The sequence below is a fragment of the Petromyzon marinus genome, chromosome 54 (assembly GCF_048934315.1).
Source record: "Petromyzon marinus isolate PM22_M1 ecotype Great Lakes invasive population chromosome 54, UKy_Petmar_22M1.pri1.0, whole genome shotgun sequence".
In the NCBI taxonomy this organism is placed as follows: Eukaryota; Metazoa; Chordata; class Hyperoartia; order Petromyzontiformes; family Petromyzontidae; genus Petromyzon; species Petromyzon marinus.
The window spans coordinates 952,459-959,103 of record NC_133720.1 but is presented as its reverse complement, the minus strand read 5'-3'; positions in this window follow the sequence as shown (position 1 = coordinate 959,103).

Genomic DNA, 6,645 nt, shown 5'->3' with positions numbered 1-6,645 from the left:
CCTCTAAAACCAGAAGTTAATCTGGGGTAGGTGGTGCCAAGCCAGAGGGTTCCCCTCTAAAACCAGAAGTTAATCTGGGGTAGGTGGTGCCATGCCAGAGGGTTCCCCTCTAAAACCAGAAGTTAATCTGGGGTAGGTGGTGCCACGCCAGAGGGTTTCCCTCTAAAACCAGAAGTTAATCTGGGGTAGGTGGTGCCACGCCAGAGGGTTTCCCTCTAAACCCAGAAGTTAATCTGGGGTAGGTGGTGCCACGCCAGAGGGTTTCCCTCTAAAACCAGAAGTTAATCTGGGGTAGGTGGTGCCAAGCCAGAGGGTTCCCCTCTAAAACCAGAAGTTAATTTGGGGTAGGTGGTGCCACGCCAGAGGGTTTCCCTCTACATCCAGAAGTTAATCTGGGGCGGTGGTGCCACATCAGAGGTTTTCCCTCTACATCCAGAAGTTGATCTGGGGCGGTGGTGCCACATCAGAGGTTTTCCCTCTACATCCAGAAGTTAATCTGGGGTGGTGGTGCCACACCAGAGGTTTTCCCTCTAAATTCAGACGTTGATCTGGGGTGATGGTGCCACATCAGAGGTTTTCCCTCTACATCCAGAAGTTAATCTGGGGTGGTGGTGCCAGAACCAGAGGTTTTCCCTCTACATCCAGAAGTTAATCTGGGGTGGTGGTGCCACACCAGAGGTTTCCCTCTAAATCCAGACGTTAATCTGGGGTGGTGGTACCACACCAGAGGTTTTCCCTCTAAATCTAGACGTTAATCTGGGGTGGTGGTACCACACTAGAGGTTTCCCTCTAAATCCAGACGTTAAACTGGGGTGGTGGTGTCACGCCAGAGGTTTTCCCTCTCCATCCAGAAGTTAATCTGAGGTGGTGGTGCCACACCAGAGGTTTCCCTCTAAATCCAGACGTCAATCTGGGGTGGTGGTGCCACACCAGAGGGTTTCCCTCTAGATCCAGACGTTAATCTGGGGTGGTGGTGCCACATCAGAGGTTTCCCTCTAGATCCAGACGTTAATCTGGGGTGGTGGTGCCACGCCAGAGGTTATCCCCTCTACATCCAGAAGTGCCACACCAGAGGGTTTCCCTCTACATCCAGAAGTTAATCTGGGGTGGTGGTGCCACGCCAGAGGTTTTCCCTCTACATCCAGAAGTTAATCTGGGGTGGTGGTGCCACATTGTAGGTTTCAGCTCGACATCTGGAGGTTTTACATTGTGCCGCGGTAGTTATGTCAACTAAGAGGGTTTAACTCTGTCACCTGGAACTTCGGCACTGGAGGAGGGATGCCACCTCATTGCGCGTGGGGGTTTAACCGTCGGCTGTCGTGATGCCACATCATACGGATTTACCTCTAAAACGGAATGGTCTATACAAAATGTACATCATGAGTTGAACTGTGTTTTTAATGAGGAAGTTGTATTCTCTTGCCTGGCTCACAGTGACAGGGCTAGGAGATGTTCACTACCTCGCCTGGTGTGCAGGAGCTCGTGGGTTACATCCCAACCGAGTTTGCGTGTCTCTCTCCCCGTGGTTACTTGGATTATACATATATTGCTCAGTGGGCCCTACCTGGTAAAATAAAATAGTTTATATTTAACTTTTGCAACAACGTAATGTCTAGAATGGATTTTTTTTTGTTATCATTCCTACATATAGTAGAGTCTCGTATGTTCAAGCCTTTGTGAGAGTTTGTGGTTGGCTGCATGATGATGGTGGTGGGAGGGAATTCCAGAGCAAATACTCAGTTTGACTCAGCCTCAAAATGAGTACCTGGTGCGGTGTGTAAACATCTTCACTAGGGAGACAAAGGCGGGCGGGCGTGGTGTTGGCCACCCACCCCTTCGTGTGCCGTGCCGGCCTTCATAGGTGCTCGCTAACAGCACTTGCCCCGACAGTGTGTTGAGGCTGCACGAGAGATCTTTGTGTATGTGTCCTGCAGAGTGGACGAGACGCAGCACGGCCTAGCTTGTTGTATGTAGTACGGAGTTAGACTGATGGCCTTAATCTAAGTTTTCTTGTGGTTGTTGTTGTTGTTGTTTGACTTGCATCCCACTGGGATTTTTTTTGCACACAGCGTTGGTAGTGTACGGTGCTTTTTTCAGGAATATTTTTGCTGTTTTTTTCCCATGGATTTTCTGTTTGCACAATCACATAGTCACTTTAAGATGTTTTTCTTGTTCGTGTTTTTGTTTGTTGTGGTTGCACCTGATTCAAGAGCCGAATGGCTCACAGGGCTATACCAAAATAAATAAACTGAACTGAAACTGAACTGCTACCCTGGCAGTCTGGGCAGTGGAGTCACTCAGGGGTTGCGGGCCGCGCCGGGTGACACCATCAGAGGGGGTGACACCATCAGAGGGGGTGACACCATCAGAGGGGGTGACACCATCAGAGGGGGTGACACCATCAGAGGGGGTGACACCATCAGAGGGGGTGACACCAAAATGACAGTCTAAACTATTTTTTTGCAGTGTTTCAGCAGAAATTTATCATTTTTTATATATTAAAAAAATATCCCTGTAGTAATAATAGGGGTTTTCCCCTTTTCTCTGGCAACAAAACTGAAACCTTTTTACAAGGATTCATGTCTGTATTAACCACAATACCTGCAGTCACAATGCAAACAAAACACATACTATAATAATATAAGCACAGCTTACATGTACTGTATCAATATACCTGCAAGGCTAAACTCTGTTCACTCTTTGAACCTTCAAATGCGCTCCGCTCAGAGCTCTCATTGTTCCCCAACTCCAGTGACGCTTCGAGTCACGTGGTCTCGTCTGCACGCGCTACGAGCACGCGCTGCTGTTTTCGTTGCTGCTCGTGTTTTTATAGTCGCTGATTTTATCAAACTTTCTGGTGTTTTAGCTACAATATTTTGGTAATTAGTATTTGTGAACCTATATCAATAACTTTTTAGAGAATGAAGTAGTAATCAAAGGAAATATTGTAATTTAAAGGTGTAATTGAAATGTTGCTAGTTGTTCACGTCACTACTATTGCCATTACATTCATTGATATACGGGAATTAGGATTTACGAGTAACATTAGTACAAAAACCATTACTAAGGATTCTGTATGGTCTGGTACGGGCGGAGGTCCACGAGGGGTGACACCAACCCCAGTGACGCCACTGAGTCTGAGCCGTCTCAACGTGGGCGTAGGAATCATTGATAGATCCAACAGCGATTCTTCGGTGAATAGAATTTCCTCTGCACAGCAATATGGCACATTCGGTAAAGTTGTTTACCCCCATGTGAATCCACAGACGCTTTGATATTAAACGCACGGTGTTGTATAACCAAATACGCTTTAAGCGAGGGGTTGGGACTAAACCACAAAACTTGTTTTGGTTTTCAAATCCAGAACGCAGAGTTTGGCAATCTCGGGTAAAACTTTTTTTAAAGTGCCGCTTCTTCTAAACGTGATTGGCATGTTCTACGTCAGCGTGCCTCGGGCGTGAGGTTTGCCGCAAATGGGTCGCTCCGCGTCAGGGGGATTTTCGCGATACAATTTGCAGCCTCTGACGTTTGGGACACAAGTTGACACCCTCCAATGACATCGAGTGTCCAACCGTGAAAACAAAAAGCACACGCACTTACTCAAGACGAGACGCACTTTATCACTTTGCCATTTGAGGTTCCTGGTATGAATAATAATAATACTTGGATGTGGCACAGCGCTGCAAGGATTTCATGCGGTGATTCTCGGGGTGCGCAGACCGCTGGGGTTACGTGGTAATGTCCCAGGGGGTGACGTAAAGTGATCTACAAACGTGGGAAATTATATAAAATAACTACGAAAAAAATGTAAATCCATCTGGTAAGCTTGAACGATATTAAACACCGTTCTAAACGCATTGGTGGTTAACAACGTTCACGCACAAATGACGTCACGCATGCAGAGTCCGTTCAATTTGTGTTCACTCGCAAGTCACTGACTAGTTCATAGGATACCTCACAAAGTGGACAATAGGTTAAACTAGCGATGCTCATTATTTATTACATTTAGTTCTCAGAGCCATTTTAGGGGTCAGGCTATGTGCGTGTGTGGGGGGGGGGTGTACACTGGGTTTAAACATAATCCAATAAGGGGGGTACAGAAGTAGCCAACTAAGGTCGAGAACAACAGCTTCAAGGGATACCCCAAAGTTCACAAAAGAAGAAGCATGGGGCGTGGCGGCTTGCTTGTGTAGTGGTTGAACTTCACACGAACAACTCTTGTCTTTCTTCAACCAATTCTTTATTTTCACCGTCTAACGCGTCCTCCACACTCCACGGTATCCCGGACACCACGGCTCGCTCGCCGTGCTTCGCCCGTCTCGCTCCCCACCTTGGTTCCCAGTATCACGTCGCTCTGCTCCGCACACACACACGTCTTCAACTCCTCTATCACTACGCTCTCTCCACTGCTGGCTGTCCTCCTCAGCTCCTCCGCTATACAGCGTCGTCGCACACAGCGGAACCCAATCTCACTTCTCTGTCTCCGCACACCTCGTCTCCAGCTCCTCTATTACTACGCTCTCTCCACTGCTAACTGCTCCGTCTTCTTCAGCTCCACTAACTCTACGCTCTCTCCACTGCTAACTGTTCCGTCTTCTTCAGCTCCGCTAACTCTACGCTCTCTCCACTGATAACTGTTCCGCCTTCTTCAGCTCCGCTAACTCTACGCTCACTCCACTGCTAACTGTTTCGTCTTCTTCAGCTCCGCTAACTCTACGCTCACTCCACTGCTAACTGCTCCATCTTCTTCAGCTCCGCTAACTCTACGCTCGCTCCACCGCTAACTGCTCCGCCTTCTTCAGCTCCGCTAACTCTACGCTCTCTCCACTGCTAACTGTTCCGCCTTCTTCAGCTCCGCTAACTCTACGCTCACTCCACTGCTAACTGTTCCGTCTTCTTCAGCTCCGCTAACTCTACACACACTCCACTGCTAACTGTTCCGTCTTCTTCAGCTCCGCTAACTCTACACACACTCCACTGCTAACTGTTCCGTCTTCTTCAGCTCCGCTAACTCTACACTCACTCCACTGCTAACTGTTCCGTCTTCTTCAGCTCCGCTAACTCTACGCTCACTCCACTGCTAACCGTTCCGTCTTCTTCAGCTCCGCTAACTCTACACTCACTCCACTGCTAACTGCTTCGTCTTCTTCAGCTCCGCTAACTCTACACTCACTCCACTGCTAACTGATTCGTCTTCCTCAGCTCCGCTAACTCTACACTCACTCCACTGCTAACTGCTTCGTCTTCTTCAGCTCCTCTATCACTACGCTCTCTCCACTGCTAACCGTTCCGCCTTCTTCAGCTCCGCTAACTCTACACACACTCCACTGCTAACTGTTCCCTCTTCTTCAGCTCCGCTAACTCTACACACACTCCACTGCTAACTGTTCCCTCTTCTTCAGCTCCGCTAACTCTACACACACTCCACTGCTAACTGTTCCGTCTTCTTCAGCTCCGCTAACTCTACACTTGCAATGATGTTGCGCGACAGAAAGAGGAGCGCGTGGATTGTAGAAAAGACGCCGGTGACAATGGACATCCTCCGAACGGTGAAGCCGAAGAAGAGTGGCATGGGCAGGACACGCGGCGCTGGGAAAAGCGGCGTGGGAGCGAAGGGATGCGGCGCTTCCGAGCGACACGTCCGCCGAGGAGATGGAGCGATGGGCTCAGTTCGTGCGGATGGGTTGCGAGAGATAGTGGAGGTCTGGGGAGGCCTTCGTCCACCAGTGGATTGATGTAATGGCTGCTGCTGATGATGTTGAGAGGTCAGCGTTATTACCACTTAGCTGATTTGTAAAGGGGTTGATGGTGCAGCTAGGGTGGAGCGGTGACGCAGTGGTTAGTGCGCTGCGTCTCTATGAGGAGCCTGCCAACCTGAGTTTGATTCCTGGCCACAGCAAACATCAGCGGTGAGTGAAATTTGCAGTGGCTCAGGGCCCCATTCACAAACCCGTGCTGTCACCGGCGTTGTGAGGTATGGACAAAGTCACCAACACAGCACGGGGGAGGCCTGCATCCACCATTGCCAAAGGGAGGCAGTTTGCCTCGGCCCATGCTTGCGCCCAAATATAATATTCACGAAGCGCATATTTTTGCACAATTTTACTTGGGACGGCGGCTACAATGGTATTTTTTTTCCCACGTACTGCAAATTAAACAAATCACCGATATGTTTCAACCACGTAGCCACGTACGGCCACATCTCACGTTTAGAATCGGTTGATATTGACTCGACAATCGCGTAGAGAAAACAAAGAATCCCAGAGCTTGGAGCTCGGTGCACGTGAAGGCCCTCCCCTGGCGCCCAGCGCGCCCGACCTCTACGCCATCAGGCGGCCACACCACCGGCGCAGGTGGAGCCACCGTGGGAGGACATCTGAACACATTCCTTCAGTAAACAAAGTGCGCGTTAACAATGACGTTGACTACTGCAATGAGCCGATAATGTCCGTGTGTCACGCGCGTGACGTCACTCCACATCGGCCAGCCCCCCTCATTAATACTCATGAACAGGTGACGTCCTCCACATGGATCCCCCCCTCATTAATAATCATGAGCGGGTGACGTCACTCCGCATAGACAACCTCCCTCCTCATTAATAATCATGAGCAGGTGACGTCACTCTGAATCGAACAGCACCCCCCT